The sequence below is a fragment of the Pleurodeles waltl genome, chromosome 4_1, assembly GCF_031143425.1.
Source record: "Pleurodeles waltl isolate 20211129_DDA chromosome 4_1, aPleWal1.hap1.20221129, whole genome shotgun sequence".
NCBI lineage: Eukaryota > Metazoa > Chordata > Amphibia > Caudata > Salamandridae > Pleurodeles > Pleurodeles waltl.
Genome location: NC_090442.1, coordinates 30962462 through 30975026, shown reverse-complemented (window position 1 = coordinate 30975026; position 12565 = coordinate 30962462). Strand labels below are relative to the sequence as shown.

General features: G+C 44.6%; 1 long non-coding RNA gene across 1 annotated transcript in view; it reads left to right on the top strand.

The window, feature by feature from the left end:
* LOC138287315 (uncharacterized) overlaps nucleotides 1–11898 on the top strand; it is a 74277-nt gene extending 62379 nt beyond the window's left edge. The window contains exon 3 of the long non-coding RNA XR_011202193.1: nucleotides 11853–11898. This is a non-coding gene — a long non-coding RNA (uncharacterized lncRNA). The remainder of the gene's footprint in view (nucleotides 1–11852) is intronic.
* The last annotated feature ends 667 nt before the right edge of the window (nucleotides 11899–12565 follow it).

Sequence of the window (12565 nt, the reverse complement as noted above, 5' to 3'; positions counted from 1 at the left end):
GGCAAAAGAATCAGAGTTTAAAAAGTTGTCAAAGAGAAATAGATAAAGATAAGTACCAATAGTTTTGCCCGGAGGAGACCAGAATAATGAACAGCCTCCCATTTTATATCCGCAATAGATTTCAGAACTAAAGAATGCTGTTTACGTCGGAAAGGTAAACATCTATTGGATCGTTAAGTGAAAAAATGGCAAACGTTTTCTCATAAAGAAAGACCCTTGCGGTAAAGACTCACCCGTTTATTTTTTATGTTTCTATTCAATACCACATATTTACGTCCGTCGCCTGAAAAATATCTCGAAAAACGGCAGCGCACCGATTTCAGCTCGCGTCTTTATACGCGACCGGTATGATGTATTGGGTTGTCCTACCTCGATATAGACTATCGGGTATGGACAAAGAGAAGGGACTTCAATTCTTCCGGCACATGCGACGTCGGTGGCGCCATCTTGGTAGTAACCAAGGACGGCGCCATCTTTGCACAAACAATAAATGTGTATTACGTCCAAAGAAAAGGACAGGGAATGTTGAATGAGTTACTAAGACCTAATAAATCAAAGGTCTATTTTATAATTATTGATCTGGTTTGGTGACTAAAAAGATTAAGAAATAAAGAGAAGAAGAAAAAGAAGAAAAATGAATACAAGTAAAAGAAAATGAATGTTGATACTGTGAATTATGGTATTGCCCTAACAACCTAAGGAAGGTGAGACATGAGAGATAAGAACAGAATAAATATAGTAACCATGTGAGAAATCAATGGTACGTCGACAGAAAGAAAGAAAGAACATTACATAGATTTTAAAACAAACTTGGTACATTATTACAAAGCACTCCAGATGACAATGTTACTGGGTGTCTCAGTTTTACAATAGCCAATAGTGCCACTCATAGTCTTTGTTAAGTCCATGATTAACTGTATCGTATCGGATTATAAGTCTGCTTTCCTCCTTGCGCAGGCGTAATGGAGTAATGCCACCTCGAGGGGTTAATCTGATTCGTCGAAGACCACAGATTGTGAAATTGCGTTCATGGGAATGAAATTCTGTGAAATGTTCAAAAAGTGGTGCTTTCATGTCCAGTTTTGGAATATTGCGGTAGTGTTCTTGGATTCTTATTTTGAGAGGGCGGATGGTACTGCCTATATAGGCTTGGTGGCATGGGCACCATATTATATAGACAACATTCGAGCTTTCACAATTTATGAAGTCATTGATATGGAAACATTGGTCATTGATAGTAATTGTTGTGGTTTTTGAGAGACCCCACTTACAGATTGAACATTTGCTGCATGTGTAAAAGCCCTTTGGTTTTGGAGGTAACAAAGATGTTGGAGACTGATTTTGAAAAAATGAAGAGCAGAGTGTGTCTCTTAGATTGGGAGCCCGTCGAAGCCTATTTGTGGAAAATTTGTTATGTGTTGATTAATGGAGGGGTTATTTTGTAGAAGGTACCAATGTTTGCGAAGGAGTTTCCGAATCAAATGATGGCCATTGTGAAATTCAGTAATAAACTGGATAGCAGGCTTTGTATTGACTGTATGGGATTTGTTTAGTAGCTTGATGCGGTCCATGTCATGTAGTTTATCCTTAGTAGCGTTAAGTGATTGGTGATTGTACCCCCTGGCAGTTAGTCTCTCAGTCATTTGGGTGGAGATGTTGTTGTAATCTGTTTTGGTAGTGCAATTCAATCTGGCTCTTTTATATTCACCCTGAGTAATATTCCGGATGGTACTTGAGGGGTGACAGCATGAAGAATAGAATTTGCTGCTGTTGTTTTCCGAAATAATTTTGTCTGTAACTTGTCATCTTTTATTAAGATCAGAAGGTCCAGGTATTTTACTGATGAGTTAGAGATGTGATAAGTGATGTCGATGCCCCATTTGTTGGGCACTAATGACTGTAAGAATTGATTAAGGAGACCCTTTGGACCTTGCCAAATTAACAAGATGTCGTCAATGTAACGACCCCAAAAAATGATATGTTGAGAAAGATGTTCAGTTAGATCATCCCGTAGCGAGTGGTTTTCTACTGCACCATCAGAATGCAGGCGTATGGTGGTGCACATTTTGCCCCCATCGCAGTCCCTTGGAGTTGTAAGTAGAACTTGCCGTCAAATAGAAAATAGTTATTTTCTAAACAAAATTGCTACATTTCCATAATCATCAAATTACGTTCCAGATACTTCACTGATTTTGTGGAAAGGCATCTTCTAACAGCTTCTAGGCCGCCACTATGTTTTATAGAAGTATAGAGGCTGACAACGTCAATGGTAACCAGAAAGTAGTCAGATTGCCAATCGATGTTTTGTAGCTTTTGTAAAATATCTTTGGTATCTCTAACAAAGGAGGGTAAATTTGTCATAAAAGGCTGCAGTTCCTTATCGATTAGGGTGCCCAGTTGTGAACAGATAGAGTTGATGCCTGATATTATTGGTCGACCTTTGGGTGGGTGACCTTTTTTGTGTATTTTTGGTAGAAGATATAGGGTAGGGATAGTTGGAAATTGTAAGTATAAGGCACTTTTTTCTCTACTAGAAAGAATATGGAGAGAATGCCAGTGCTCCAAAAGATCAAATAGCCTATGTTGGATTTCAGCTGTTGGGTTGTGTGAAAGAGGTTTGTAGCATTTCTTATCCTGAAGATGCCGATAGGCTTCCTGCAAGTAGTCATAGGTGTTGAGGACTACTATATTTCCGCTCTTGTCAGCCTCTTTAATGATGATTTGATTATTTTTACTCAGTAATTTGAGGGCTTGTGCTTGGTTTTTGGTAATATTGGGACGGGAATATTTTCGTTTGTCACTACAGTGTTTATACTCTCGGTCCAGGTCCCTCAAGACAGCTGTCGAAAAGAGGTCAATAGAATTGCCTGCCAGAAGAATAGGGGTAAAGGTAGATTTAGGTCGCAGGTCAGAAGGATGGTATTTGTTAATGTATAAATCTAGATCTTGTGCTATCAAGGAGAGGGGTAAGTCAGGTTTGTCAGTGTTGGATAGATTTCTTAACAGGCCGATATCTTCAAGGTCTTGAACTGAGAGATCACTTGTGTTTTGTGAAGGAGGTGTTGGATGGGAAGAAGACCGGGGCGAAATATTGGAAAAGAACGATTTCAGTTTGAGATGGCGTATAAATTTGAAGAAGTCAATCTTAGTTTGGGTAATGTTCCAATAGTTAGTAGGGCAAAAAGAGAGACCTCTATTGAGGATTTGATGGTCAGTTGGAGAAAGCTCGTTAGTTAGTTGTGTGTCAGAGTTTAGGATCTTGTTTGAATTCCAAATTACTCCATGCAGTCTAGTGTCTAACATTTTACAAAGGATTTTGACGTTACTATTCAGCATCAATTCCAGCAAAATGCCCCTCTGGCGTGCCTCTTTATACACTCCTAGCAGCTTTTTCCGTAACAGGGCTGAGTAAACCTGGTAGGACTCTACGGGATAACCACCCCTGCGGGGCTCTGGACGTCTGTAATGCGGTTATAGCCAGCCGCACCTCCTCCAACATTACATCTTCATCCAGCTCCCTCCAACTGTCTGGTGCCAACCAGGAAAGATTGAACTGTCACCGGAATCCCTGCATTGTCTCATCGGACACCTATGGGCCCACATAAGTGACCTTTTTGAAGTACTCAGCCAGCACTGCTATAATGTCCCTGCGGCTTGTAACCTAGACTTCAGCTGAGTTCCTAATATGTTGTATGGGGGGAACACCACCTCTCATTTCAGTATCCACGCTAACAGCCTGCCTGACTTATCCCGTTCCTGATGCAACCTCTGACAATATGTCCTTAGTGTTAGCTTTTCCAGTGTGCCCCAGCTTTTACCCACCTCTCGTCTAAGGCGAAGATGCGCCCTTTACATCTCAGGGGTGAATGAGTCTCCATGCTGCACATCTGCCAGACATCCCTCCAGGATCTTAAGGTCCCGCTCCAGTTGCCTACGAATTCCACAGGGGGTACTTATACAAGTTCCCCTTGCCACATCCTTCATTGCCTCCCATTCAATGGCCATGGTGTCCATGGTGCCCCAATTAATTTCCAGGTACTTCGTTATCAAAGTGGCAAGTTCCTCACATGAAGCACTGTCAGTCAGGAGCTCTGAAGGCATACACCAAATCCTCACCCCCCCTGACACCTGCTCCCCAGCACAAACCCAAGTGCACCGGGGCGTGATTAGACAGAAATCTCCCGAAGTGTGTCACCCCCACCAACCGGTAATAGTTCAGGTCTCCCAGTAAACATTGGTCCATATGTTTTGTGCGTCTTTGGGTGGTATGTATATTCCTTACCCTCTGGATGCAACCACCTCCAGCCATCCCATAAGCCAAAATTGTTCAAAACAGAAGTAAGTGAACGTACCATCATTGACTTAGCGCCCCAGTGTGGAGGATGTCGGTCCTTCGCCCCATCTATGATGCAGTTAAAATCACCCACTCAAATAACAGGAGAGCTTAAACTAGCTCCAAACATCTCCAAAATATTGTCAAAAAACGAACAATCATCACTGTTGGGAGCATAGGTGTTTAATTGTGTGATAGGCTCCACATCCAGTGTCCTCTGAAGTAACAAATACCTACACTCCACATCAGCCTCACTATAAGATGTGTGGAATGGGACCCCCAGTGCCACCCACACTGCCACTCCCCGTGCATAGGAGGAATATGATGTGGTGTACAACTGTCCCTGCCACTTCTTAGCTAGTTTCTGAGCTTTGTCATCCAGTATATGTGTTTCCTGTAAGCATGCTATCTGTGTCTTATGACATTGAATAAAGGAGTGCACCCTGTAGTGCCTGAAATAATTATTTAACCCCCTGACATTCCACAACACTATATTTACCAGCCTAGGCATAGGACCATTGTGTATCCCCCCTGTAAGCCTCTTCTGTTTAGGTGGTAGGAGTAATTCTCCCATGACCAAGGTTTTCCAATGTCCTTTGAACTGCAATAAAAGTAAGCATGCACAGTTATAAACAACCCCAACACCCCTGCTCATCCCGGATAGACAGTATAACAAAAAGAACAATACATACTGTAGATCCATGTGTAGATATGCTGCCAGGACTAACAGCCTATATCCCCAACCCCCATAAACTAAACCTACCACAACCATGGAGGTAGCATCCCCGACCCCGGATGCGGATTACACAGTGTCTGCATTGTAGTAATTCCCGAAACTAGGAACACAATGAGTACACTCATTGAGGTAATAGGGCTAGGCAACAAGTGCCCAGTCTGCGTCAACCCCTGCCCAGCGTCAATAACAGTAGAAAAATTGTCCGCAATGCAGGCCTCATCCAGCATCTTCACCCATGGGCGTCCCCGATTCTGGCTCCCGTACCACTCTCACCAGTTCCAGAGCAGGATTCAGACAGACCACAGCCATTGTTCCATCCTTTTGTACCTCAATCCTGAGATGGTCCTCCCCGGCCGAGGTCAGCGAAGTTCCCATCTTGTTGGTGTTGTACACCCGCTCGGATCCCAAGGAGGCCCGACCCGGAACCCTAGGTGGCGCCTTATCCCACAGTTCAAGCCACCTCCAGACCTCTTCTGGATGGTCAAAAAAGTGGGACTTGCCCCCAGAAAAGACCCACAGGCATGCAGGGTACAGCAACATATACCTCAAGCCCGTGGATATAAGCTTGGCTTTCACCTCCCAAGAAGCTCTTCCTCGAGTTTTGTGCTTAATTAGTGTAGTCCAGATAGAAAGCTTGTGATTTTCAAAAACAGCATTATTGGTTTCACAGGCTGCCCTTATGACACAGTCTCAATCTCGGGAGTTTAGGATCTGAAAAATGACTGCCCGGGGAGGCACCCCAGGCTTTTATAGGGACAACCAGTGCCATGTGGGTATGTTCTATGATGAACACAGAGTATAACCCCACAGGTCGCAGCACATCCCTGATCCATCGCTCCACAAAGGCCTGCGCAGAACCACCATCCTATCTCTAAGGTAACCCGAGAAGGCATACATTATTCCGTCTCAATCTGCCTTCAGCATCCTCAACCCTGGCCTCCAGCTTTCCGGATCTCGATGTAACCTGCGCCAGTTGCTTGCACAACATGGCCACCTCTGTCTGCAGCTCCACAATTTGAGCCCTTCTCCACCTTTCTAAGGTCTTCCCGAAGGTGATTCACCTCCAAGGGCACGGATATTTTCCCCTTCAGAGCCACCCTAGAGCCCTGTATGGTGGCAAGGAGTTCAGCCTGGGATGGCTCCTTCACAGGCACCCTGCATCATCTTCCTCCCTCTGCCCAGCATTTCCTGTTTACCGCTCTGAGAGAGGGGCAGAGGTGGTATAATGTTCCATGGTGTTCCCATGTAAAGGGGCCACCTGCTTGTTTTGGCCCATCAGTACCAATTGGGTGGGGGGAGCAGGATGGCCAGGAGCCACCCCCCACTCAGCCACAAGTAAGTCTCCTCCAGTGGTTCCTGCAGAGTGGCCCCACAGTCCCTGGGCCTCACCGCAAACCACACGTCACCCACAAAGCTAATTATTGAGATCACTGTAGTATTTATTCAGTAGCATCCCCTGGGGCCCAGGCACCCATCAGTCACTCACCAGTGTCCATTAATTTGCTGCCTTGCCAAGTTGGGCCAATGCTCCTCGCTTCGTCCCATATGCATAAGGGGGGGGGGGGGTGGACCCCTCTGAGATGTCTCAGTTCAAACCAAGCGGCCCCCAGTCCTCTGTTCTACCACTCACTGGGTGCCTCCATAGGCCCACGGTCTCTCTCCAGCAGGGCACAAGCAGTCCAGGCCACCCCTCTGGCAGCTCCAACCCAGCAGAGCACCACTCCAAGGCGGATGGACCACTGCCACGACACCCGCCCCTCAGCACCTCCACTCGCTCCTGCTCGTAGCATGCATCAGCCACAGCAACACCCTCACTCGCCTCCCGCAGGGCCCGCCTACCCACCAAGACGGGCCCAACGCAGCACCGGCATCTTAATAGGTGAGGAGGGGCACAATCTACAATATCGGGCCTCTGAGCTCACAGGCCACCTCGTCTAGACTCCACCCATCTGGTAGGCACTGCACTGCCCCCAACAGTGCCCGGGGTGACCACCCTCCATGTCGGGGACCACCTGGCGACCGCTGCAGACCCAGCTATGTCGCTGGACCGCAGGGCACCACTCAGGGGCCGACAATGACCCAGATGGAAAGGCCGTGTATGAGGGCACACGCAAGAAGTACCCCTCGCAAGGCAGAAGCAAAAAAAAAAAACAGATGGTGGACGGAATGCTGAACAATGCAAACATTCACCCCCAGTCACAACGATCTGTGTTTAATCCATCATTTGTTTGCCCACCATGCCAACCAAATTTGGATCCAGCTATATGCAAATTAGTCTTGATCCTGTTCCCCATGGGAACAGTCCAGCCCGAACTGCCAGGCCAGGTCTTCCCTGGCCCAGAAACAAGCATCCTGGGACCAGTTTCAGGGTATGACCCTTCATCAGCTAGGCTGGCTTGATTACAGTGGCGCAGTGAGCATGGGACCCACGTGTGGGTATACCCTTCCCACTTAGGGTGAGAAAAGCAAAAAAATAAAAAAACTGATGATGGACGGAATGCTGAACAATGCAAGCATTCACCCCCAGTCACAAAGTTCTAGGTTTAATCCATCGTTTTTTTTGCCCACCATGCCACCCCAGTTTGGGCCTTTGCAAGGCAGACATGGCTGGATTCCGCAGGATTAGTCCGGGGTGGCGCAGAGCTTCCTAGAAGCGTATCCCGCTAGCCATTTTGCTTGGCCACGCCCCCCATACAGTCAAATCTTAACGGGTGCAAACAAATCTCCTTGATCCTTATCCTTGCCATGGGGTACTGTATGGTTGTAAAGAGGAATTTAATGAAGCTGGAGCCAAATTAGTGACAGCTTAGAACATCCACAAAACTGCACAAAGCTGCGCCCATTTATCATACACAGTAGTTGAAAATGTATCACAGCGAAAAAGCAGTCAATGACTCAGAATTTCTTGGCAACACAAGATTCTGAAACTCCCTTTTATCAGCTCAGTGAACACATTCTGTCCAGTAACATTAAAAAAAGAACGGAAAATCTTCCTGTTCCAAGAGTCTTACGAATATCGTCCAAATTAATTTCCTGTTCTCTTATATTATTCCTTTTGAGTTCTGTTTCTTGATCACGTGCTCTGCCTTCCTATGTCCTACTCACTTCTGTATTTTATTCATTTCTGGGGATTTCTCACTTTCCCTACTTGCTCGTTTTATATTTTCTACTCTTAACATAACCTCCCTCCTAGTAGTTGCACTTCATAACGTGCACAACTAGATGTATAGGAAATGCAGTATCCTGGAATCAGTTGGGAAAAGCATAGAGCCAAAATGTAAACATACCCACTTTTGTGCCCCGACTCGTGAAAATGCTTTCCGGGGTTGAATTTTTGGCATTCGGCTGCTCTCTTTGAATTTGTTGCTTTGAATCTAACAGGTAACATTCTCCAACCACAGTCCTCTCCCAGGTCATGGATGCCTTGTGCAACGTGGGTGATCAGCATATTGTCTCCCTCACTGTCTCTGTAAATAAACTCACCGCCATCTCTTCATGAAGGCCTGAGCTGTCCAACAAGATTAGAACTCAAGTTGTAAATCTCTTTTTCTCGTTCCCTTATTTGACAGACATGTACCCAGTGTTAGAGAGGAAACAAAATGTGTGTGAAGAAGGTGCGCCATCACAGACATTAGTAGAGAGCGTTACAGAGCTATACGTGGTGAAAGAACAGTGCAGTCCTAAGTTCCACAATGATGCAAGACAGGTGAAGAGTTCACTGGAAAACAGAGTGGATGATCAGCAAGGTCTTAGTTAAAGGAAACCTGTTTGCAAGCTTTGAGGAATTTATGGTCACAGCATACAGGCATGTATTCTTTGTTTTTGGTCAATTGGAAACGTGACTGAAGGAAAAAGAGCAGGAGATAGAGTAAGCCAAGAGTACACTGAATCTGATAAGAAGTCTTGGTAGCAGAACAATAAAACACAAACACGCGTGCACATGAAAGAAGCAAATAAATGGTTTGTTAAGCATTGTTAGAATTACAATGAAGAATGTGTAGAGAAAAGGCTAGGACTTTGAGGACACAGGTGATGTGATGTTTTTGTAACAAATATGTGACTCTTCAGTAATCTATTATTAACCTTCTGTAGGACGCATTGTTCATGTAACTATATAAGTGGCTGCCTGCGAGCAGCCGTTGTTCATGTAACTATATAAGTGGCTGCCTTCGAGCAGCCGTTGTTCATGTAGCTATATAAGCGGCTACCTGCGAGCAGCCGTTGTTCATGTAACTATATAAGCGGCTGCCTGCGAGCAGCCGTTTGAGATCAGCTGTCTACCTGTGTGGGGATAGCTACTCTTCCTGCTGCAACAGTAAACCTGCTTGTGCCTTGCCAAGAGGAGTCCTGTTTTTAATATGTTAAGTGTCCCCGCAACATCAAAAGATCCCGCGCTGATACTGCTCCGAGTATTTGGGACCCACTAACGGTTCATTTCCGACCCAGTTTCTCCTGAAAGTGTTAAAATCAGAGTTCAAACAACGCCTCTTGACTAACTTCTGTATTTGATGGGCTTCTTTTCTCCTTTGACTCCCTTCCCCCCTTTTCTCTTCTCACTTTCTTTTCTGCAGTCTGATTATGTTCTCGACCCAGGATGAACTTCCCATGACACACATTGCGTGAATGCTCAGAATTCAGATTTTCTCAAGTTTTCAGTGTTGCTATTTCTCAATTTGATTAAAGACACAAGTGAGCATTATGTGTTACTTTCCATGGTTTGTCTGTACAGCACCCAAGTTAAATATAGTAATAAAAGATTGCAAGTCCTAGAACCCATTGGAATTTATCACTACAGAAGACTAAACCGGTTGTGCTGTCATGGCACACTACTTGTGCACTTCTTCTATTGGTACCTCATACGCATCTACCTGTGCACCCCGTCTGTTTGTACCTCACATGCACCTACCTGTGCACTGTTCCCGGTGATACCTCATAGGCACCTACCTTTGCACCTCTGATTGTATCTTATAAGCACTTACCTGTGCACCTCCTCTGTTTGTACCCCATAAGCACCGCCCTTTGCAACTCCTATGTTTATATCTCATAAGCACCTACCTGTACACCTTTTCTATTCGTACCTTCCAGGCGAGCTTCTAAAAAAGAAGCTTGTGATCACCGTACTGCCAACCATGGCCATTTGACTTTCAGACTATTACCTGGTTTTTGCTCTGTGCAGGCATCGAGTTGTTCCTCTGCTTTGGCTAACAGTGAGCTCTGTAGAGTAAGTATGCAGATATGGGAGAGTGTGTGTGTGTGTGTGTGGGGAGAGTGAGGGGATATAAAGGAAATTAGGTAAACCTGGCTATAAGAAATGCCTAAGGGTAGAAATGCTGCAATCACCTTTGGACAATGGACCCTTCCTCCTGCTCTACCAAATGCCCTTCTAGCCACAGAGCAGCCTCCTCAGCACTAAACTGACAACATTATGAGCCTGACTAAGAGTTTCGTGGATGGGGTTACTCCGTTACAAACATGACAGATATCCCACTATACCCCACGGGAATTGTATTATGGCGGACAGGATATCTGTCGCATTTGTGACAGAGTAACCTGCCTTCCAAACTCAAAATCAGGCCCTCAGTATGACCACCACTGTTGGCTGCGGGGATATGTCAGGTCAATTATTGATTGTGATTAATTCCCTCTATGAAGAGCTAAATGACTGATATTGCTGTTGTGTGTGTGCCTTGTCTGCATGCATTATGTAAAGGTAGATATTTTAATGAACCCCTCATTCTGAAAGGTGCTGAAGCTTAAGGTGCAACAGGATCCAAACTCTATCTGCTTTAGGAAGAACTAAAGAATCTCTTGTTTGTGTAAAGTGTCAGGGCCAGAGCTAGGCTGTGTAAGCTGCCTAGTGTCAGGGCCAGATGGACGGATATTATTGCGATAGATAATCCACCTTAACTCACAAAAATGCACCAGTCTTTCAGGTTTGCAGAAAGCAGAAATGCATGACCCACCCTAGGGTGACTGGGAAAGTAGCAAAGATAACAAACAACAGTTTAAAGACAGGAGTTGGCACTTCAGCTGATCCAATGTGAACAGGAAAGGATTGTAAAGAAGAGTGTGAAAGAGTTACCTTTGTTATATACGTCCTGAAGAGCCCTTTATTATATATGTCCTAAAGAGTTACCTTTGTTATATACTTCCTGAAGAGCCCTTTATTATATACATCCTGAAGAGTTTCCTTTGTTATATACTTCCTGGAGAGCCCTTCATTATATACATCCTGAAGAGTTCCCTTTGTCATATACTTTCAGAAGAATTATCTTTATTATATCATTTCTGTAGAGTTTCCTTTGTTATATATATCCTGAAGAGTTACCTTTGTTATATACTCACTGAAGAGATACCCTTATTAAATACTTCCTCAAGAGTTTCCTTTATTTTATACTTCCTCAAGAGTTACCTTTCTTCTACGCTTCCTCAAACTAAACAGCATCCTGTCCTGATCCATCTCTGTTTCCACAATCTGTTCTTGTTTAAATGAAATCTTGTCCACGTGATATTCCTAAAGATTTTCCCAAAGCATGTGGGTGGTCGTGAGTGCCCTTTCTTTACTACGTTACTCTGTGAACACCGGTGAATGTCCACTTTTTTTAACTAAAGATGTGACGTGTCCAACAGAACTTTTAGTTAAATATTTGTGTACGGTGAAACGTCCCTTGATAAGTCTCAGAAATAATGAAGAAGAGATTACTTTTACAACCAGATAAACACTGTGTATTCACATTCCATTACGTTTCCATTTAGCGATTTTCAATCTCTTTACATCAACAGGAAACAAGCCTTGATTGCAGAAAATGATAATGAATAATGAAGATAATATTGTGCAAAACAGTGCAATCCATTCCATGGGTTAATTTTATTCAAGTGCTGAGTCCTGCAAGTTCTCCCTACCATTAACCACCACCACCCAGCCGGTGAGAACCAGCAAACAGACTGGTCTTCCACACACACATCCTTATACATAAAACAACACACAAAACTTTGGGAGAATTAAGGGCCAGATGTAGCAACTTTAAAATCCATGCGACTCGCAATTTGCACCTCGCAAATTGGTATGCAGTACGGTGTCTCAGACACCGACTGCAACTCGCTATGGGGTCGCAATGACCCACCTCATGAATATTCATGAGGTGGGTTGCAAATTACGGCCCCATAGCGAGTATAGGCACTCGCAAACATGGAGGCCTGCTGTCGTCAGCAGACCTCCATGTTCGTGACTGCTTTCAATAAAGCAGTTTTTTTTTTTTTAAGTGTAGCCCGTTTTCCTTAAAGGAATACGAGCTGCACTTAAAAAAAAAAACGAAACCTTTAGTTTCGGTATTTTTTCAGGGCAGGGAGTGGTCCCTGGGACCACTCCCTGCCCTGAAAAAATAATTTTGGGTCCATTCACAAAGTGGAAGGGGTCCCCTGGGGACCCCTTCCAATTTGCGAGTGGGTTACCATCCACTTGAAGTGGATGGTAACTGCGATACCATTTGCGACCG